Source organism: Myotis daubentonii, chromosome 2 (assembly GCF_963259705.1).
Source record: "Myotis daubentonii chromosome 2, mMyoDau2.1, whole genome shotgun sequence".
Lineage (NCBI taxonomy): Eukaryota > Metazoa > Chordata > Mammalia > Chiroptera > Vespertilionidae > Myotis > Myotis daubentonii.
Window position 1 is genome coordinate 75,773,020 of NC_081841.1, and position 23,826 is coordinate 75,796,845.

General features: G+C 42.5%; 1 non-coding gene across 1 annotated transcript; it reads left to right on the plus strand.

Moving 5' to 3' along the window:
* The first annotated feature begins 15,537 nt into the window (after positions 1-15,537).
* LOC132228948 (U6 spliceosomal RNA) lies at positions 15,538-15,639 on the plus strand. The gene has a single exon (XR_009451545.1). It is a non-coding gene; the product is annotated as a U6 spliceosomal RNA (small nuclear RNA).
* The last annotated feature ends 8,187 nt before the right edge of the window (positions 15,640-23,826 follow it).

Here is a 23,826-nt window from a genome sequence, read left to right on the forward strand (position 1 = left end):
ATGTAGAGGGGTCCATCCAAGAAACAGCTATGTATATTATTAGTGTACTAGTAGCCCATCGCACGATATCGCGCATAGTAGGCTGTCCGCTGCTTCCGCGGGAGCTGTGTGGCTGCTGTGGGAGGCGGAAGTGAGCCACCGGTGCCCATAGGAGCCGGGAGGGAGCCGTGCTGCTTTTGCGGGAGCCTGGAGGGACCTGCGCCGATTCTGCAGGAGGCAGGCCCACTGTCTTCTCTCCAGGCCTGTGCTCGGCCATGGAGGCTGCGGGCCAGCCCCCCTGTCTGTGTCCGTGTCCGCTCCAACTCCGGCCCCGCCTGGGCTGGAGCGCAGCGGCTCACTGGCGCCCTGTCTCTGTCTCCGCTCTGGGCCTCACCTGTGCGTGCAACTTCCTCCTGCGTGGTTGTGACCCATTACTGTGTCCCAGCCTAATTTGCATATTTCTTCTTTATAGATGACTAGAGGCCAGGTGCACAAAAATTTGTGCACTCGGGGGGGGTTGGGGGAAGAGGGGGGGTCCCTCAGCCCGGCCTGTGCCCTCGCGCAGTCTGGGACCCCTCGGGAAATAACGACCTGCTGGCTTAGGCCTGCTCCTGGGTGGCAGAGGGCAGGCCCAATCCCTAGGTGCAGCCCCTGGTCGGGCTCAGAGCAGGGCCGATTGGGGAGTTGGGGCGCCGCCCCCTGTCATGCACAGAGCAGGGCGATCGGGAGGTCGTGATGCCACCCTCAGTCACGCTCAGGGTAGGGCCGATTGGAGGCTTGGGGCACCGCCCCCTGTCACACTCAAGGCAGAGTCGATGGGGAGATTGTGGCGCCACACCCTGTCACACACAGAGCAGGGCGGATCAGGGGGTTGGGGTGCTGCCCTCTATCACCCACAGAGCAGGGCCGATCAGGGGGTTGGGGCACCACCACTGTCACACTCAGGGCAGGGCAGATGGGGAGGTTATGGCTCTACCCCATCACACACAGAGCAGGGTCCATGGCGGGGGGGGGAGGGGTTGGGGCGCCGCACCCTGTCACACACAGAGCAGGGCCGATCAGGGGGTTGGGGCGCCTTCCCCTGTCATGAACAGAGCAGGGCCGATAGGGAGGTTGTGGCCCTGCCCCCTGTCACATACAGAGCCGCAGGGCGATCAGGGGGTTTGGGCGCTGCCCCCAGTCACACTGATCCCGGTGCCGGGAGGCCTCTCAGCTCCGCTGATCCCAGTGCTGGGAGGCATATTACCCTTTTACTATATAGAATAGAGGCCTGGTGCATGGGTGGGGACCGGCTGGTTTTCCCTGAACGGTGTCCTGGATCAGGGTGGGGGTCCCCACTGGGATGCCTGGCCAGCCTGGATGAGGGGATGATGGCTGTTTGCAGCTGGTCACACACCCTTCAGGGTGGGGGTCCCCACTGGGGTGCCTGGCCAGTCTGGGTGAGGGGCTGAGGGCTGTTTTCAGGCTGGCGGGTGACTGAAGCTCCCAACCGCTCCTTTTCTTCTTTTTTTCTTTTTTTATTCTGGGCCAGCTTTAGCTTGAGGCTTGGCTCCAGCTCTTAGGCCTCTGCTCCTGAAAGCAGGTATCTGGTTTGTTTCGGTTCTCAAAACTCTGTATCAACTCCAGCTCTGAGATCCCAGCCGGCTGAAAGCTGGTTTCTGGGGTTTTGTTTAGCTTCTATATTTGTTACATTGTTTGAAACTGCAGGCTCAGAGGCCTCCAGCGGCAGGCGGGGAACGTTGGAGTCCTCCATCACTGAAGCAAGCAAGCCTCATGTTAGTTTCAAGCTGCCTGGCTGCCGGCCGCCATCTTGGCTGACAGTTAATTTGCATATTGCTCTGATTAGCCAATGGGAAGGGTAGCAGTCATATGCCAATTACCATGTTTCTTTTTTATTAGTGTAGGTAGATAGATAGATAGATAGATAGATGATAGATAGTAAGAAACTTTTTACAAGGAACTGGCTTACAGAATTGTGGGGGCTGGCTGAGCATGTCTGACAGCGGAGCAGGCTGTCAGGAAAGGTAGGCTGGGAACCTCTGGGCAGAGGTGATGCTTCAGTCCACAAGAATTTCCTCCTCCTCAGGGAAGCCTCAGTCTGTTCTAGACTTAAAGCCTTTCAACTAATTGGATCAGACTAACCCAGATTAGCTAAGATAATCTCCTTTACATAAAGTCAACTAATGGTGGGTGTTAATTATATCTACAAAAGTACTTTCATAGCAATGTCTAGATTAGTGTTTGACTGAATAACTGGGCACCATAGCCCAGCCACATTTGACTTGTAGAACTGACCATCGCAGTTTGTCTCTGCTCCACAATGCCTGGGAAATAGTCCTGGAAAACCCAAGTGGCAGGAATGATCCAAATTGCTGGGGAACCATCAGGAAGCTGCCTCACTCATGGGCCTGGGATCCGACTTAAAGGCTGGGCTCAGCTGAACATATCCGTTGGAGCCCCTACACGTGGCCTCTCCATCTGGCTTTGGCTTCTCACAGTTGGTGGCTGGCTTCGGAGAGGGAGCCAGCTGAAAGGAAGTGCCCTGAGAGGAAGAGTGACAAGAGAACCAGGCAGCGCTGTGTGGCTTTTTGTGACCTAACCTCAAAATCATGTGGCATTGCTTCTGCACATGTTATTGATTAGGGACATATCATGAAGTTCGGCCCAGATCCAAGAGGAGGGGCATTAGAACCCGCCTCTGACGGATCCAAGGCGAGGTCACGCTGCACGGGAGCACATAGGAGGGGGTATTATGACACCCATCTTTGGAAATATAGTTTACCACAGCATCTGAAAACGAACGATGTCTCTGACAATTGTAATGAAGGAAACATGTAGAAGGTCAGTAACTGCTCACTGACTCACCTCAGACACTCAGAAATGGCAGAATTTAAAAGCATTAGAAATTGATCTCTGTAGATATATTACTTTCCCCTTACATTCAAAAGCCTATCAAGTTAGAGGCTTATTATTACAAATTTGACAACTTGGCCTAGGACTAACCCACCTACATTCAGTGACCTTTGGGAGTGGGGTAGATATTGGAATTATATTAATGTTCTATTGCTATGTAACAAGTTACCACAAATTTTAAATTACCTCACAGTTTCCATGACTCAGGAGTCCAGGCATAGCTCGCTGGATCTTCTGTATCAGGGTCTCTCACGGCTGCAGTCAGGTTGTTGGCCAGGAGTGAGGTCTCATCTGAGGCTTGACCGAGGAAGGATTCTCTTTCAAGTTCACATTATTATTGTCAGAGTTCAGTTCCTTGTGAGCTATTGGACTGAGAGCCCCAGATTCTAGCTGACTATTTTCCAGAGGCTATCCTTAGTTCATTGCCACATGCACATCCATATGGATACTTGCTTCATCTAACCTAGTGAGGGAGACAATCAATGGAGGGAGTTTCCTAGCAAGATGGAACTTACAACCTTATGCAACAAAATCATGGACATGAGAGCACATCATCTTTGTTAATTACTGCTGGTTCCAAACTAGTCACAGTTTCTACTCACACTCAGTAGAGGGAATTACATGCAAGTGTGAATATCAGGAGGCGGGGATAATTCAGGGCCATATTAGTGTGTGTCCATCACAGAAACATTAGGCACAATTGCTGGAGCTATGGAGAAGTCCTCTCTTCCTGATCACAGTCTTTGTGGCAGGAAGTATTTGATGTAAAGGTGGGAGTGGTTACTTTGTAAGATACATAAATGTCTCATAACTATGTTGTACACTTGAAACTAATATAATATTGAATGCCAACTATAATTTGAACATCAACACTAATAAAAGAGAAAAATGGTAATTGGCGTACGAGCTACCCTTTTCATTGGTTAATCAGGGCTATATGCAAATTAACTGCCAACTAAGATTGACAGTTAACTGCCAACAAGATGGCAGTTAATTTGCATATGTAGGCACAATGCAGGGAGGCGAAAGGGAAAGCAGGAAGAAGCCCCCTGCCACTGACAGTGATCGGAAACCCAGGGGGGAGCTAAGAGCTGGGGCCGCCTTTGCCCTGCCCCCCAGCCATGATCGGAGAATCAGGTGCCTTTTCCGCCCTGGCCAGTGATAGCAGGAAGTAGGGGTGGAGCCAGGGATGGGAGCTGGGCACAGTCGAAGCTGGCAGTCCCAGGAGCTAGGGGTCCCTTGCCTGGGCCTAAAGCGAAGCCCACGATCGCGGGGCCGCTGCAGCTGCGGGTCCCCGCTGCCTGGGCCGGACACCTCAGCCAGAGGCATCAGGCCTGGGCAAGGGGCCGATCCTGCGATTGGAGGGTGATGGGGGTCAATGCCTGAGGGCTCCCAGTATGTGAGAGGGGGCAGGCTGGGCTGAGGGACACCCCCCCCCCCACACACACACCCAGTGCACGAATTTCGTGCACCGGGCCCCTAGTAAATAAATAAAAATAAATGTGGGAGTGGGAGCCATCCAGTCCAAGATGATAATCATTTCCCAACTGATAGGTGAAACAAGATAGTGAGAAATGTACAACTTGTTTGTAATTCCAGATGATCAGGCAGATAGGCAGCCAGAAAGTCAGGCTAATAGGTAAACAACCAACTTCAGGGAAATGTTTCAGTAACATTTGATAGGGGTTAAGGGACAGATTCTGGTTCCTGGAAGGACACTGAAAGACTAAGCCAGAGAATCTACATTTTTATAGAAACTGTGGCTATGAGTGATTTCCAGAAGTAGAAATTTGTATCTAGGGGAACAAAACAAAGGCTCACTTATCAGAAGTGCAGAGTAAGGGACTTTAAAAATATCTGAGTTCCCACCTAGGCTTAGGATTCTGTGAGGCCAGGGAGAACGTAGGTATGGGTGTATTAATAAAAATGGTAATGGTTGACTGTAGGAGGTGATAGAGTGGGGAGCTGGCACCTCTCTGGGAAGAAAAGCATCTGTGGGCTATCTGCTTTTTGCCACCAGCTGAGGCCACCCTATTATGGCTGCCCAAGGAAGCTGTGCAGTACATGTGTGTGAGGAAGCACAGTGGTCAGATATGGGAGCAACTGGCTGCTACACTGCATAAATACAAGTGGAGGCGTCAGGAACCCAGAGGTGGATGCCTGACTCTACATCTTCTTCACTTGTATCTCTTCTGCTGTTCCTGCTGGACCACCAGCTTAAGGTGGCTTATTTGGAACCAGTTTTACCATCTAAATGCAGTGATCTAATGTTGATGGTTCTGAATTTTAAAGGTAAAGCTCTTTCAAAATAAACTGAGTCCCAAGACAAAAAACACATCTGGAAGCTGCCAAACTATTTTCTGGCCTTTGAAAGGCACATAATTTTTTATTCAATCCTATGGTGCATCAGAATCTACACTAATAAAAGAGAAAAATGGTAATTGGCGTACGACAATACCCTTTTCATTGGCTAATCAGGGCTATATGCAAATTAACTGCCAACTAAGATTGGCAGTTAACTGCCAACAAGATGGCGGTTAATTTGCATATGTAGGCACAATGCAGGGAGGCGAAAGGGAAAGCAGGAAGAAGCCCCTTGCCACTGACAGTGATCGGAAACCCAGGGGGGAGCTAAGAACTGGGGGGCAGGGCAAAGGCAGCCCTGGGGCCGCCTTTGCCCTGCCCCCCAGCCATGATCAGAGAATCAGGCGCCTTTTCCACCCTGGCCAGTGATAGCAGGAAGTAGGGGTGGAGCCAGCGATGGGAGCTGGGGACGGTCGAAGCTGGCAGTCCCAGGAGCTAGGGGCCCCTTGCCTGGGCCTAAAGCGGAGCCCGCGATCGCGGGGCCGCTGCAGCTGTGGGTTCCTGCTGCCCAGGCTGGACGCCTAGGCCAGAGGCATCAGGCCTGGGCTGGGGGCAGAACCAGTGATGGGGGGAAATGAGGCCTGGGCAAGGGGCCGATCCTGCGATTGGAGGGTGATGGGGGTCAACACCTGAGGGTTCCCAGTATGTGAGAGGGGGCAGGCTGGGCTGAGGGACACTCCCCCCCGCCCCACACCTAGTGCACGAATTTCGTGCACCGGGCCCCTAGTATGAAGATAAAACCCTAGAATGTCTTCTAGGTACTCATACACAGTGAGAAATTTTGTAAAAGGACAGAGTTACCTATAACCAAGTCCAAGAAAAGCCTTCCAGAAACCTCAGTCCAGAGCATTCATCAGACTAAAACAAATGAAATTGATTGGCAATTCCCAAATGACGTCAGCTAGAGAAAATGACCCAGAACCATTTCTGATTTGGGATTTATTTGAGAAGTAAAGCATATTCTACAGAAAGAGAAGCTTTTCAATTGTGTCTAAATAAAATTTCTGCACGAGTTCTTTGTGGTAGTAAGTAATGTGTATGCCTTGACACTTACCAGTGTTGGTAGTTCTCCAGTGATTTAGTGGCAATAGCTTTTAAGGCACATGTATGCTGAGATACTCAAAATTGTTCACTTTTCTAAAATATAGCTTTATATTTATATCCCCTTTTCAATTGCCCATATACTATTTTCTATTAAGATGTACATATCCTGTTTTCTTTTTTAAAAGGATTTTCTTATGGAAGTATAGCATATGTACCAAAATTTGCACAAATTATAGATGTACAGCTGGACAAGTGATCATAAATTGAATACTCCATGTAAGCATTATTGAGATCAAGGACTAGAATATTTCTAGGGTCCAAGTGTTGCACCCTCCTTTTTCTACAAAAAACCCCCACCATTTTGACTTTTACCATCATGCATTTATTTTGCCTGATTTTTTAATTTATATAAATGAAGTCTTATAGTATATATTCTTTTGTATCTGGCATTTTTCATGCAAAGTCTGTTTAGAAAATCTTTCATGTTGCTGTGTATAGCAGTAGTTAACTCATTTTCATTGCTACATAGTATTCCTGGTATAAATATGCTACTAATTACATGGTATAAATATAATACTAATTATTTATCCATTCTATTATTTGATGGAAATATCAGTAGTTTTTAGTTTGGGACTATTATGAGCAATGCTTCTACATACATTCCACTGTATGGCGTTGATATACATTTCTGTGATGAAGTACATATCTAACAGTGGAATTACATGATTACAGGTATGGGTTGTAGCTTTAGTAGATAATGCCAAACAGTTTTCTAAAAAACTGTGGAGCCTGAAGATGGGAGTACTAACTTATACTCCTATCAGGAACTGCTTTGAGGAGAAAATTGGGCTCACCTCTCCATCCCTTTTTCTCTCTTGGGTATTTGTCCTGGGAACGCTCCTATGCCTTCGATCAAATCTTTAAAAACTATTTTGTCTGGCTCTTTTAGTTCTTCTCTAGCCCAGCTCCAGGTTACTCAACAGCAGTCTACACCACTATTTCTAAAAACAAATTCATTGTGGATGTTCTTTGAACCTCAGAAACAGTAAAAGCTAACTTTTAGTCCACTGAAAAAGGAAATGAATGAGTAAGAATTCAACAGGCAAATGAGTATAAACAGAGAGAAAGACAAGGGGGAATAGATTCAGTGGTTCTCAACCTTCCTAATGCCCCGACCCTTTAATACAGTTCCTCATGTTGTGTGACCCCCAACCATAAAATTATTTTCGTTGCTACTTCATAACTGTAATTTTGCTACTGTTATGAATTGTAATGTAAATATCTGATATGCAGGATGTATTTTCATTGTTTGCGACCCACAGGTTGAGAATCGCTGGACATGAAGGAAAGGGCATAATGTATGCAAGGAATCATAAGTAGTTTCATGTTGGATCATAAATTGTGAGATGGCAGTAGAAAAATTATAGAAGCCTTAACCTATACTAAAGAGCTTGGATTTTTATTTGAAAGCTGTGAGGAACCATTAATAATTTTTGTGCAGCAAATAATAGGATCAGGTTTTAATTTTCTAAAGTTTATGTTGAAAGCAGTAGAGGAATGTATTTGAGGGGCCAGAACTGGACTCTAGAAAATTAGTCTCATTTTTTTTTATGAGACTAAAAGAAAAAATAATAATAAAAAGAATGGGGCCTAAATTAGGGAAAAGAGAACAGATTCAAGATATGTTTGGATGGTTAAGTCTTAGGGAGAATGAAGAAGAGGAAAAGTAAAAATGGACTGCCTAGTTTCTTTCTTGGGTGACCAGGTGGGTGATGATGTCAATAGCTGACACATGGGATACAGAAGGAGGAGGTCTCTTAGGGAAGGGGAAGGCAGTGACGAAGCCACTCTGGACAATGCTGATTTCAAGGTGCCTTTGGGAAATATAGGCACATGGAGGCGTGTGGAGCCTGAAGATCTTGTTAAGGGCTGGAGATGAATGTGATTTGGGAGTTATCAGTCTGTAATGAGATCAATGAGATGAGATGAGACAACGCATGTAAAGTGAGAAGGAAAGTAGGCCAAGGACAAAGCATCAACGTAAGAAGGACAAGCAAAGGAAGAGAAATTAATAAAAAAGATCAAGAAGGCATTATCAGATGGAGGAAGAGAACGAGGACGGAGAAAAATGATAAGATTAAGGTGGGAGACATCAGGAGTGTTAACGTCTGAGGTAATAAATGTGTTCATTATATTTGGACATCAGAACCTCGTGGCTTCAGTTGAAGAAAAGGGAAAGAAACCTGGTCATAGTGATCTGAGAAATCAATATACTTTACTCTTGAGATGTTTGTATGAGAAGGAAAAGAGAGAAAACTTATAGGCCTAAAAGGGACTGAAGAGCCAGAGGACATTTTTTCAATTATGGGGTTTGGCTGCACATGAACTGGAGAGGTAGGGTTGTCGCGTGGAGGAAGGAGATGGGCTGGTCTCAAAGGAGGAGAGGTCAGATGGGGGTTAATAGGTTGAGAAAATTTGAAAGCAGTAGTTAGAGGTTTGATAAGACTAGCAATTCTGAGTAATTGCAGGATTCTTTGCTTTCTTTGTAATACTTTTCTGAGATATTTGAAATTTTATGGTAGCTTGCATTATTCTTATAATCAGAAAAAGCAATAAAAAATGAAATAAAGATGCGATGAAGCATTGGATTTTCTTTGAAGATTTAAGAGGATTAAAATGAGAAAAGTCCTCAAAATATGAAATTAAATATTGAATGTTATGCTCCCTGTACTATTGTTATTTAAATGAAAAGCACTTATTTGAAAACCAAGAATGTGTACTCTTTGTGTAGGGCAGCATTTGGGTTTTTTCTAAGTTAATAAAGGAGCATTTCTCTGGAGGGAAAATAGTTTCCTAAACATCTACACCACATAATTCATTAGAAAACACTATCCTAGGAAGATTGCATTGAGGAATTTACTCATCTATTATTTTCTTTCTCTGAATAGTATTGTGATATTATTCGTGCCATCATTTGCTTGCGTTAGTACTATGTTTAATAATTCCCAAACAACTGATTGATTCCAGCAAAAACTTGACAAGGGAAAGGATTTGGCAGAGAGAAATGCTATACTTCACAAATCAGTGCCTTGCACTACTCAATCATTTTCTCCCTCTTTGCTAGATTTTTCCTTCTGATCTAGCTCAGAAGCTGAAAAATGAAAAATGACAAACTATCCATTATAACTGAATGATAGAAAAAGCAAGATGCTTAAGTAAAGTCACAGAATATTATAAATTCATGCAAAATTCTGGAGATTCCTTCCCTGTCCTCTTCCCTGCACTGGAATTGGGGCAGAACATCCAATGTCTTGCTGAGCTGTGTCTAAGAAAACAGTGCTGAGTCAAAAGTAGTCAGGTACGACACAGTCAGATCCAATCTTTGCTCTTCTGAGATGGACAGTGTGATGACAACAGCTTCATTTTTGCAGCAACTCTGATCAGTTGGTCCTGGCTGTTTGGGGCACTGTAATGAATGTTGTGCTTGCGGTAATGTCTGCCGTGGGCAGGTGAGGTCATGGTGACCTGGAAACGGAAAAGGTAAATGTCAGAGCCCCTGCCCTTGAGGATGGCACCCGGTGGAGATGCTCATTGGAGGGCGCAAGCACCTGATGGGCACCGCCTGACAGGTTTGGAGGTCAGGGGTCAGGTAGGGAAGATAAGGGGAGCTTAGTGGCTGGAGAGGATGTGGTGGAAAACTCCCTGGTTCTGGGCTCAGCTTTGGTGCTGCCACTTTATAGCTGTGTGACTTTGGGTAATCTATTTATTGTTTTGTCAGTAGTAAAGAATGAGGTTAATAATAATACTTCTGGTTTTTTTGTATCAAGAAATGGTTAAAAGGATTATTCTAGAGATAGACATGACTTTATAAACTCTCAAGCACTATTCAAATTTTTAAAAGTTGATTAGTAATGACATTGTCATGCCATATTCATAAATGCCATTTATTGCCTTTGCATTAAATTATAGCAGTATGAAGGCACTGTATCAAGTGCTGTAAGTGAGTGTATAAACATCAGAGAGAGATCATTTCCTGCTGGAGACACCGAGGAAGGCTTCCTGGGGGAAGCAGTGTTTCAGCTGGGACTCGAAGATTAGATGGAAGTTTGGTAGTTGGAGATAAGACTCTTCCAGGGGAGAAAACTGAGTGAACCATACCGTGAAGTGAAGTGAAGTGAAGTGAAAAGTAAAGTAATACATGATCTCACTCATTTGTGGATTATAGAGAACAACATAGACTGATGAAAAGGGACAGACCCAAAGACTGAGAAACAGCGATCAGGCTATCAATCCCCAGAAGGAAAGTAGGGGAGGGCAGGGGTAAGGGGAAGAGATCAACCGAAGGACTTGTATACATGTATATAAGCCAAACCAATGGACATGGACAACAGGGGGATGGGAGCCTGAGTTTGTGTGTGTGGGGGAGGTTGGGGGTTAATGGGGGGATGAGGACACATTTGTAATACCTTAACTAATAATAATAAAAAAAATCAATGGAAAAATAAAAAATAAATAAATAAAATAAAATAAATAAAATAAAATAATAAATAAAATAAAATAAATAATAAATAAATTAAAATAAAATAAAACAAATAAAATAAAATATATTAAAATAATAAACTCTGAAGTTCACATAATGCCTTATGATTTACAATGTGTTTTCACTGATTGGAAATAACAATTAATGTAATTCAGCTGTAACATGAGGTGTGCTATTGAGTGGGAGAGAGATAAGTTTGGAGATCCAAGTTAAGATCATATTTTGGAGAAGTCTGAATGCTTTCTTAAGGAATTTGCATAGAAATGAACATTCTAGGTAGATAAAAAATGTAATCAATAGGGATTGCAATTTTTAGTTGTCACAGTGGAACATACAGTAAGTATTTTGTATGTTAATAAGTTGTGTGTTTCATAGATATTTTTTTTTCCTTTCCCGAGGACACTTTTACTACCCTACACTTTGCAAGACTTTTATGATGCCCTTTGTACCTACCCCTCTTTCTCTGATCCTTAATACCTTACCTGGGTGAATGTACTTCTTATCTAGGCAGGTTGCTTCCAGTCTCCTCACCCCACAGTCCATACAGTAAAGACTAATCTTACTTCTCCAATTATACCATAAACCTGTTCAGAGCCCCACAATGAGTCTTCATCACTTTCTGACAGAGGTAAGTTTATTGGACTTCTTGGCCTGGCATTGCCCTTAACCTGGCTGCAGTGCATCTTTCCAGGCCTGTCTCCTATTATTCTCTGACATGGGCCCTATATTTCAAACATGTTCTCTCCTTTCTGTAAACATAGCATTTATGTCACTTTGACCTGCCCCATATTCCCTTCCCATACATCTAAGTTGTACTTATCATTCAAGAGTGAACTCAGATACCAGTTCCTATGGAAAGTTTTCCCTGGCCCTCACATCTGGAAGTGACACATCTGGTTCTAAATCATAATAGCTCACACTTGTATAAAGCTTGCTATGTGCTGGGCACTCTCCTGAAACTTTTACGTTAGTTCATTTCATCCTCACAACACCTCCCATGAGGCAGGTATAATCATTGTTCTTATTTTATAGATGAAAAAACTAAGGCATATCCTCACTTTGCCCAAGTTTACATAGCAAATAGCTGGCACAGTTGTGATCTGAACCGAGGCCGGCTGGCATCAGTATTTGTGCTGTTCACCGCTATGTTATGTTGCCTCTGTGCAGTCTCATAATATTTGGCTCCTTCCTTATGATACTTAGTATTTTTAATTTGATTGCTTGTAGATATACCTACTTGTTCACTCTTCCTAACCTTTAACCCTGGTAAACCTATCTATTGTAATTGGAAGTATATCCATTAAGAAAGAATTCTGAGTATCCTGTTTCAATGGCCAAAGTCCTTTTGATTTGTGTTTTAGTTTAGCCTTGGTCCTTAATTCTGGCTCCATTTCTACATTCACTTTACCTTTGTCTTTGTCTCATGTTTTGGCATTTGTGCTGCTTCTTGTACCTGATGACAAATTTAACTTGTTGTATTTCTTTTCTCCATTTATTTTCCCTGCACACATTTTTGCACAGGTTTCTGTCTTCCTTGAGTTGCTACTATATCTGGGTTTCAGCCCACAGATCCCAGGCTGACAGGGGCCCACATGGCTGGTACTCCTCCCCCAGCTTTTCTTGGAAGAAAGAGTGAGAAACTGTTAATTATAAATTCCTAAATACAGAGATTGTGTCAGCCTTGTATCCCCCAGGATAAGTATGGTTGTCTTATATATAGCAACTCAATAATCTTTTATTGAATAAAAAGATGAGCAAATGGTTGTCCTTGACTGTCAGTTGTGCCTTCTCTGATGACTTGTTGTTGTTGTTAATCCTCTCTGGAGGATATTTTTCCATTAGTTTTTAGAGAGAGAGAAGGGAGGGGAGAGACACAGAAACATTGATGTGAAAGAAACACATTGATTGGTTGCCTCCCACATGCGCCCCAACCTAGGGCTGATGACTTTTACTCTTAACCTATTTCTCTATTTAATTTGTTTTTCCCTAATTTGCTGTTGTTGGGGAGTACAAGACGTGAAAGAGTGATTACTGAGTCAGAGAATATTTTTCTTCAACAAAATAGCACTGGGATAAGTGCTGTTGTTGCTTCCAGCTTCTTCTTAATATTGAAATGTACCAGAAGGTCATGTTCTACAGAGAGCTAACCACTGGAGAGGAGAATGTTTGAGCAAGGAGATTGCTTTTCTGGAGGTTAGCTGGGAGCCTGGGGAGGGAAGCATTACAGGTGTTTTCCACGGCTGCCAATTTCCCTAATGTCTTAGGTGCTACAAACTGATTTTCCTCTGCCAACACATTTAGTTTACAAGATGATCCTCCCATAAAACACTGCCAGTTACATTTATGAGACCATATGCAAAATTAAACCACTGACCCACTAGTCAAATAAAACTTTCCATAAATGCCTGAGCTTGTTCTTTGCTTTTCTTAAAGCAAACCAGTGCTTTGTCCCTTAATTATCCAAGTAAATACTCTTGCAGCACATATGAGTTTTATGGATCCAGAAGGGGATTGAGCAACAAAACTGTGACCACCCATTGAGATCAAAAGCACCTCTCTGTTTGCTTAACACAGGTTAGGGCTCCTGCGCCTGGGTCTGCTAACCGGCCTGGTATCTCTGGCAGCACTTTGGGATATTTCTTGGTAAATCAGAGCCCTGGATAAATTGGACATAAGGTTGTACAATAACTTGGACTTCACCCAGACAGGCCTTAGGTAGAATCTGCTCCATATGGTGATCTGTGTTAAGCAGATAAAATGCCTTATTTGACACCAACAGGAATCTCTGTCCTTCTTCATAGGAGCACAAATGGAGAACATACAAGCCACCCAACCCCTATTGCTTTGGGTTCTATGAAGAAGAGTGGGAATATAACATGTATATAATATATTTAATAGGCCATCCTGTCCACCAACCAGATTTTTCATAGAACTTCTAACATATGATAAAAATCTTGTGATTTTACCATCCTGGTCATCTTCGGAGAGTTTCTGCATTTGTTATGTCATCATTGTTATTATCAGGTATCTATTGAGCTACCTGCATGGCACTTTGGCAGTAGCCATTGAAGAGCCCAAGAAACAGTAAGAGATGCGATCCTTGCTGTGGATTACATGCTTACCTGGTGATGGTCAGAGCTGGCCGGGGGCAGCCTTCAAGGAGGCAGTGGTGAGTGAGGGAGCTCATGGCCTCTTGAACTAAGATAATTTGAGATTTTGGAACATTTCTCCCGGAATCCTATTTATACTGGAAAAGCAAATTTCTTGGAGGAAAGAGGGGTGCTTTGACCCTGGTGACGCAGAGTCCCACACCCTTGAGTATTTCTGAGACTGGGGAGTGAAAACCAAAGTGAAAAAATATCTGCAGTGTAAGGCAGTATATAATGTATGTATAGGTGTGTGCCCAGTAGGAAGTTACATTCTGGTTCTGAAAGTCTACGCCAGGTGCCTAAGGAATGGCCTATTGCAAACCGTGCTTTGATTATGAGTCTTTCTCAAGATGCCCCAGGGTCCTCTTTTCCTACATTTAATTTTCCTTAACATTTCCTACAGTTCTCACTGGAAGATGGAGACATTCAGATGCCTTTTACTGCAGGGAACTCATGTGTCCAGGTATAATGGGAGAACTTTTTCCAGCTTTTCTCCTCTAGACCTAACTCTGAACTGATGACTTCCTCATTTGTGTATTCATCCTTTTTACCTCAGCACTGATAATACTTTTGTTGCACATATGAGTTTAAACGTCTGTCTACTAGAGGGGTGGGGAGCAGCCAGGCTGTGAGCCAAACAAGGCCTGCGAAATCATTTGATCTGGCCCTGCCAAGGAATTAGGGGTGAGTTATTTAAATGTCTGACCAAATGTAACAGGCTAATTTTTAAGTTGATAATTTTGTATGACCGTTGAATGAAGTTATAAATATCCAAATGGCCCTTGGCATAAAAAAAGGTTCCCCACCCTGTTCTACTAGATTAGAAGTTTCTTGAGGACAGGAACTACACCTATTTTCACTATTTTATACTCAGTGCCTAGCATAGCACCTCACACAGGAGAACTCCCCATTTAATAACTGTGAATGTGAGTTTAGAAAGCTGTCCCAATTATGTGAAAGGATGCACCTGAACCCCACCCACCCTGGTTCTTCTTGATGAATTATTATTTCTACATTATGACATGCAATTAAATATGAGCATAAATTGAGGGAACAAGGGCTGCTATATATACTCTGAAACCATCACTATATGGTCTCAGAGTATATTGGCCATAACACTGTTTTGCTTTCATTGTAAGCTTGATTACCAGCATGAGTTAGTGTCTCTCTCTCCAGTATGTATTTCAATTAATAAAAGGGGGAGCAACTCTCAAGTGTGTTGGATGAGGGACTAACTGGATCATTGTTGAAATTTCAATTGAAGAGTTTACACATGGTTGAAAATCTATATGATGTGGTATGCCTTGATAGAATACATGTTTATTATTTTCAATATTTAGTGACTGCCTACTGTGTGCCAAGTACTCTCTTGGCAGCATGTTCCTTGAATGATCTCATAATATATTACAGGGATTTGGCTATGGGTGTAACTTAACACGATAGGACAGAAAAATGACTTCATTAATCAAATTGATGTATTTATAAAAATATATGAATCAGGATTTATGCTTCTATAGTGCATTTATTGTTATAAATATTAAAAGTCTAGTGCTCACTTTGGCAGCACATATACTATAATTGGAATGATACATTGAAGATTAGCATGACTTGCAGAATGACATGCAAATGTGTGAAGCGTTCAATATTTTAAATATTATAATAGAAGTCTACATTAAACTACAATAGAAGTCTAGATTAGACTACAATACATTAATGAATAAAGAAAAGATCATTTTAAAAATCCACTTTAAGCTATTTAGCCTATAGGATTTGTCCAAGTCTACCCATAATTTGAGAACTTATTTAGTGTGTGGGCTGTGTTTTCTTTGGAATTTGACGATGGTGTAAAATGATTGTCTAGTAACTGAAACAGTGCTCAACTTCCTCTACTTGAAAGCGTGTGTATGTTGGGGCACATTTCTGCTGAGGTAGTTCAGCGCGTATTTTCTTTGCTCTTCGTGTGTTGACACTGCAGAACGTTTTCATTAAGAGAAGCTGGTTGCAATTTCAGCTGTAAAATAGGCAAAGAAGAACTTTCAGCGAAAAGCAAAATTCTCTTCTATTAAATTGACCAGAAGGAGGCTCCCTTCCCCCTCTGTGTATAAAGTTGGCCTAAAAGCTCCCAAATTTAAGTCTTCCTGGGTGGTTCTAATAGCCCCCAAGCCTTCTCTGTCAGGGTGGGGACAAGAGCAGCGCTCTGAAATTTTCCCTGGGGGAATAGAATTTAAGTTTGCACCACAGATAGGAAGGTTTCAGTGAATATAAAGTGTCCTTTCCATCTATCAGCTCATTTATGTATTCCTCTCCTCCTTAAATAACAATTAACCGAAACGCTGGGATAAAACTCTCCTCATTAACTTTGGATTTCTCAGCATTCCTCAGCTTAATTCTTGTGGCTTTGTTTTCTCAATTGTTTCTGATTCTCTAATATAATATTTTAAAAATTAATGTTAAGGAAATTTAAGGAAAATTAATCCATATGGCATTTGTATTTTTTTAAAAGTATATAGAGTAGGAGCAGATTTTTTGGACACCTGACCATCAAATATGGAGTCACTGTCAGCCCCGACAGTCATGTCAAGTGCTACATCAACATTGAGGTTGTGGGATATAACAGGAGGGGCCTGCCCAAAACCACAAGTCTAGACACTTGGCTCAGAACTCCATCTGGACACTGCTATGAGTGGGACCTCCACCCCTTGTGGGATATAAGAGCTCAGTGGTCCGACCTCTCAGTCCTCAAGCTTGGCTGTACCACAGGTCACACTCAGAGCCTGTCAGACTTCCACTCCACCGGACAAGTGTCACCACTGTAGCCACCTGGCTTGAGATCAACACTCCCCTCCAACTATGGGCACCGTCAGTTGCGGGGACTTCAGATGGGAACCTATCTCTGCTCACTCCCATCATGTAAGCTCCCCCCTCCCCCCCTCTGTGTGTAGCTTGCGTGTGACTCTATTGGTTTATTGGGGGAGGTCTCCCCTAATCTGGTACTGTGGAAAGACACAAATGTGTGTGAATGACTCCTTTTGGGGATGCTCCCTTGTTCACAACAAGTCGTTGCCTCTACCTATCTATTTATCTTAGTCTTTATGTATTATTTATAAGTTAAGAGACATGCTTAAAGCAGGATAATCACAGTTCAACACAAATGCTCTCATTACATTGCTTTTGGCAATGAAGAGGCCACTAGTAGTTTTAGAACAGAAATGAAAAGTCCCAAATCTTTGGAGAATTAAGAGGCATGTGAAGATACAGCCACCACTGTAGGTATACATTTAACCACACAATGTCATGAGATCATTTTGAATCAATTAACTTTCAGGTTGTTCTCCTTCATTATCAAGGAAGGCAGTTTATATGGTTATTGCAAAAACAGCATTGTTGCTCTTTTTTTCTTCTTGTAAACAGTAATGACTATCTCTTATTGAGCCCTTAAATGTGGACCAGAAACTATATTGGCTAATTTTACAACTATTTTCTCATTTCACTGTTGCTCTTTTGAAAAGCTTTGCCCTTTAAATGGAGCCGAGCTGATTATGAAATACCCAACTGTGACTAATTTGGGAGGAGTAACATCTCAAATAAATTGTCTTCTGGAGATGCTGTTGGAGTCAGTGAACAGCAGAATGATGATGAGTTTATCTGTGCTACTTAATTGCGCCTTTGAGGGTTTATTTCTTAACAGGCACAGAGCAGATTGGTGCTATACTGCTATCCTCTCCTTGGCATGAAGGTTCCAGTTTTGGAGAACTGTGGTCGGCAGACTGATGGCCCGCTGAAGATGCTCTAGTCTCTGGAACCTGTGAATGTTTTGATACCTGGCTAAAGGAGCGTTGCAGAGGTAGTTAAGGTTATAGATATTAATATATAAAGATAGGGAGATTATCATGGGAGAACCCAGTCTAATCACATGATCCCTTAAAAGCAGACAACTTTCTCCAGCTGGAGGAGATGCAGCAGAAGGAAAAGTCAGAATTCCACGTGTGAGAAGGATTTGATGTGCTGTTGGTGGTTTTGAGATCTAAGGGGTCATTTTGCAGACTGTCAAGAAGCCCTCAGAGCTAAGGACCTGGAGGGAAATAGAGACCTCAGTCTTACAACCTCAAGGAACTGAATTCAGCCAACAACATGAGTAAGCATGGAATTAGATTCTTCCCCAGAGCCTCAGGTAAGGAGTGCAGCCCCAGTAACACCTTGACTTTTAGCTTGATAAAGCCCATGTCAGATTTAGGTATGTCCTATAGCAGCGGTTCTCAACCTGCAGGTCGCGACCCCTTTGGCGGTCGAATGACCCTTTCACAGGGGTCACCTAAGACCATCGGAAAACACATATATAATTACATATTGTTTTTGTGATTAATCACTATGCTTTAATTATGTTCAGTTTGTAACAATGAAAATACATCTTGCATATCAGATATTTACATTACGATTCATAACAGTTGCAAAATTAGAGTTATGAAGTAGCAACAAAAATAATTTTATGGTTGGGGGTCACCACAACATGAGGAACTGTATTAAAGGGTCTCAGCATTAGGAAGGTTGAGAACCACTGTCCTATAGAAACTGTGAGGTAATAAATGTGTTTGCTTTAGGTCATTAAGTTTGTGGCAATTTATTACAGCAACAACAGAAAAATAAATCACAGGAAATATTTTGAAGGAAATGGTAATTGTGTTGGATTGTTACTTGGATGGTGAACTGTTACAATGAACCATGCCTTCATGAATACAGTCTAATGATTGAGTTTTAGCCATGGACTATTAATAAATGGAGTAAAAACAAAAGTTTGACAAATGTATTAGTTTCATATTGCTGTTTTAACAGATTTCATAAATTTACGGGCTTAAAACAAAACAAACTGCCCTCCCCAGGTTTGGCTCAATGGATAGAGTGTCGGCCTGCCCACTGAAGGGTCCCAGGTTCAATTCCAGTCAAGGGCATGTACCTTGGTTTCGGGCACATCACCAGTAGGGGGTGTGCAGGAGGCAGCTGATCGATGTTTCTCTCTCATCAATATTTCTAACTTTCTATCCCTCTCCCTTCCTCTCTTGTAAAAAAATCAATAAAATATATTTTAAAAACAAAACAAAACAAACTTATAGTTCTGTAGATCAGAAGTCTCATTGGGCTCAAAATCAAGGTGTCATCAGGACCACATTCCTTCTGGAGGCCCTCGGGGAGAATCTGTTGCCCTGCCTTCTCCAGCTTCTAGACGCTGCCTGCATTCCTTGGTTCATAGCCCCTTCCTCCATTGCAAAGCCATTAGTATAACATCTTCAACTCTCTCTTACCCCTGCCTCCCTCTCATAAGGACTCTTGTGCTTATATTGATCCCCCCCTGGATAATCCAGGCTAATCTTTCCAACTCACCTTAACTTCATCAAATCTGCCCAATCTCTTCTGCCGTGTAGGATAATATATTTACAGATTTTTGAAATATCTTTTTTGGGGGGGTTTTTACTCTACCTACCATAAGTGTTTGAATGCTGACTTTATACTCTTGGAATACTCACTCAGAATGTTTCTTCTTGGAACCCAATTGCTATGCTCTGAGGAAGTCTAAGCAACCATGGAGAGAGGCTACCATATGGAAGAACCCAGGCCTCTGGCCAACACTCACAACTGAGCTCCGGCCAAGCAGCCAACACCAACTCCCTTCCATGTGAGCAAGGCCACTGTAAACCTTGCAGCTAACCCAGAGACCCAGCCATTACCACAGAGCAGAGCTGCCTGGTCAACCCACAGAATCATGCAAGTTAACAAATGGTGGTTATTTTAAGCTCCTAAAGTTTGGGGGTGGATGGTGTGTTTCAACTATCAATGGATAATTGAAATAACCCTATAGTCCTATTTATAATTACCTACCCCAATAAAAGGAATCTGACTAGAGGAAGATGGGTTCTTCTATCAAGTATTCATGATAAAATAGATGATATAGGTCAAAACACATACCATTTTTAGCTCATGGCCTGGCACATAGTAGGTGCTGTAAAAGTATTAATTATTTTTTCCTGAGTATTTTTGTTGTAGATATTGCTACCTGTTTTTCTATTAAAAGATAGAAGATTTGAGCCCTGGATGCATGGCTCAGTTGGTTGGGGTGTCATCCCACACATCAAAAGGTTGCAGGTTCAATTCCAGGTTGCAGGTTGTGGGTTTGGTCTCCAGTCAGAGTGTACAGGAGGCAACTGATTGATGTTTATCTCTCACATCGATGTTTCTCTCTTCCTCCCTCCCTCTCTTTAAAATCAGTAACAGCCGAGCCGGTTTGGCTCAGTGGATAGAGCTTCGGCCTGCGGACTGGGAGGTCCCGGGTTCAGTTCCGGTCAAGGGCATGTACCTTGGTTGCGGGCACATCCACAGTGGGAGATGTGCAAGAGGCAGCTGATTGATGTTTCTAACTCTCTATCTCTCTCCTTTCCTCTCTGTGGAAAGTCAATAAAATGTATTTAAAAAATAAATAAAATAAAATAAAATAAAATCAATAACAAAGATATCTTCAGGTGAGGATTAAAAAATAATAATAATAAAATAAAAGAGAGGATGTCTCTCTGTTAGAGAAATGTGTTTAATATGGCACATAACAAAATATAAGGTACTAACTAATAATTTTGCTTGGTGGTCCACGGTTTAAAGTCATAAAAGCCTAACCTGAGCAATGTCTGTATTTGTTCCAAATATATCATTTCTCAGAAAATACATCGTCACTAAATTTCAAAATATGAAGTGGAGTCTTGCGGTTCGTATTGTTTAATTGTGCTGTCGCACAAGAATCTTAGAATGCTGCTTAGTTTGTTCAATTGCTGTAAATGACTTCTGAAAGTAATATAATTATAACTTGCAGTGGTGAATGCATTCATAGAATTCATGGAGCAAGCTGAATACGAAGCTGTTCACTTGGAGCCGAGTTGATTAGCATTTGAAAACAGTTAATGGGGCAGCTGATTAGAATACATTGCCAAGAGTCATGATTTCATTTCACATCACCTAGAATAGTCTGATGCCACGCCTGGGAATGGCAGTTTTGAGTAGCACAGGATTGGCATGTTTTTCTGAGCTAAGCGATATGGCCAAGCTGACTCAGTGAAAGATTCACGTTTCGAAATACGTGAAGTAAGTAATACAGTGTAACCTTGTGTGATGAAACTCACCACGTTAGTAGGAGAAATGGGAGTGAAGAGTATAGGTAAGGCTGAAGCTCATTAAAAGCAATGCGCTGTGAGATGCGGTGGCGCTCCCCTCCATGGAGGCTTTCGGGTTTTCATAGCAAGCTACTTGAATGGATTTGTTCACTTCATGTTCAACCTGCTGTTCTTCCTCCCCGCCTTGAAACCTCCACACTGAAGCTAGAGAGATTCTTTAAAAACTCACAAACCTGTCGTGTCATTTTCCTGCCGAAAGCTCTTCAGTGGTTCTCACTGCCTCCACATGAAGCCCACATGCCTCCGCTCAGCGTACAGGGCTCTGTGTGATCTGCCGCTGCTGACTCTACAGTCTCACCTCCTGACAGCTTTCTTCGCCTTCTGGGGCTCCAGAGGTGGAGAAGGACTTGTAATTCTCTCTCAGCCACGTGGGCTGGCTCTTTCCTGCACATCGGTAAAGCCTTGTGTAAATGTCATCTTGTCTAGGAAGCCTTTCTTGACTCCCTTCCCCAAGCAGCCTACTGGTAAGAGCAGCTCCACGTGTACGTCTAGGACTCAGTTTTACTCATTGGATAGCACTGATCAAGCTGTACCACATTGTTTGTTTAATTGTCCACTTCCCTCGGTTGAGCACAAGTGGCCTGCAGGGAGTACCATGTCAGGTTCATAACAGAATCTAATGCCAAGGTCAGTGCCCAGCACATAGAGGAACTCAGTACAAACGCGTGGAATGAACAATGGGAGTATTTGTTCCAAATGAGCAGAATATGAAAGAACCGTATGAGTGCCCGGAATTTAGTAGGCACGCAGGGTACATGTTCACTCATTCGTCCCTCATGGATCGACACCACAGGATTCATCGTTAGTTGAATGCCATTTCCCACTGGTTTACCATGTGTTATTTACAAAGGAGTAAGCTGCTTAACTGTGTGTTAACATCTTAGGAAGTAATTTTCTTGGCATAAAATAAGCTGGATTCTATTAAAATGGAAACTGTAGTTTGTAATTTGTAGGCTTTTGTGTGTGTCTTTCAACCTTTAATGGGCTCAGTTCAGGCCTGGCTGGCTCCTTCTTCTAATTTACATCTCAGAGCAAATGGTTTCTCCTCAGAGACCTTTTCTTGACCATTTAATCCAAAATCTTCCCCTTCTCCAGTGCTCAATGGGGGATCTCCAGTAACTCTCACATCAAGTAGCTTTTGTATCTTTCCCTGTACTTAACACTCCATAAAATGATCTTGCTTCTGTATTCCTTTTACTTGTCGACTATAGCCACCTTTTGCAATGACAGTCTATGAGGACAGGGCCTTGTTTGATGCTCCTGTACTTTGAACGCTGCCTGGCAGGTGGCTGGTGAATGCGCGCATGAAGTAACTTGTAAGAGAGCTTCCTGCAGCCATATTCTGTGGGCCAGGATTCCTCAGGATCATCGCAGCTGCCATGAAAAAAGGTTCTCCTAGACAAATATTCAGATGCACATGTGAGGGATATACTTCATAAAACTTGCACATCCTATGATGACTTTCCCTCAAATCAATAGAACAGATGTCTGATTTTATTGTCATAATTGTTAGTGACTTTTACTGAAACAAACAAACAAACAAAAACTGGCCAATCTTGTGTAATTGATTAATTTTGGAAAGTATTGTGGCAAAATGATAATTTTTTAGAAGAACATGAGTAATATTAAAGTATCATAATACATTTTCACAAAATTAGTTTCTGGGGGGGATAGTCATCTTTTCTCTTATTTTCTTGAGGGGGATTGTGCCCTTTACCCTGAAAGGAAGTCAATATTGAAGGGAAAATGTCCCAATTTTCTCTGTACCCCTTATTAGTTTTACTCTATGTGAAGGAGATGATATAACTGATGGGCGAGATGGGGTCAGAAGTCATTCACTGGCATCCACAGGGGGTGTTATAGTCCCTGAGGCTCCATGCAGGTGTTGGGTAAGAGCTCTGCAGATTAAGCCTTCTCCCAGTTAGGCCCCAAAGTTGGGGAAAGGGTAAGACATGTATTAGGGAGCTTCACTACTGCTCCAATGCAGCCAATACCAGAGAATGCTAAGTACACTTGATAGTTTATTTTGATCCCCATCAAGTCTCTTTTATCTGTTTTTAAAATTCATTGGAACTCACAGGGGAAAGGATGAGGAAGCAGGCTTTCCAGAATCCACAACACCAATAATCCCACTTCCTTCCATAAATGAGAACATTTCATTGGTTTTTTTCAGATGAAGAATTATTTAGAGAATATGAGCATTACATGTTACTACCATCAAAGAACAATACTAGAATAATGATTTTTCAAGTAAGTGAAATATGTGGAATTTAGAAATGGTTTTCATTCAGACGCTGAAGTTATGACATTTAAATGATACCCATAGCTCTACCGCACTCCTACCCTGTGAGATCTGGAGTAAAAGACTGTATTTGACTAGACTCGGCAAAGAGTTAATGAGTGAACATTTAAGGTTGTCAACTTTTAGGCAGTATATTATTTCTCTCTCTCTCTTTTTTCACTAATTATATACACTTCTGCAATGTAATGATGGAAAGTGCTTGCGATAATTGCTGTTTCTATATTTGTTTTAGAAATTGACACTTCATAAACATCAAAGCACTGTTTCCATATGTTGAGAAACTTAATAATCATCACTTGATATTCTTTGTAGAGAGATGGGAATAAA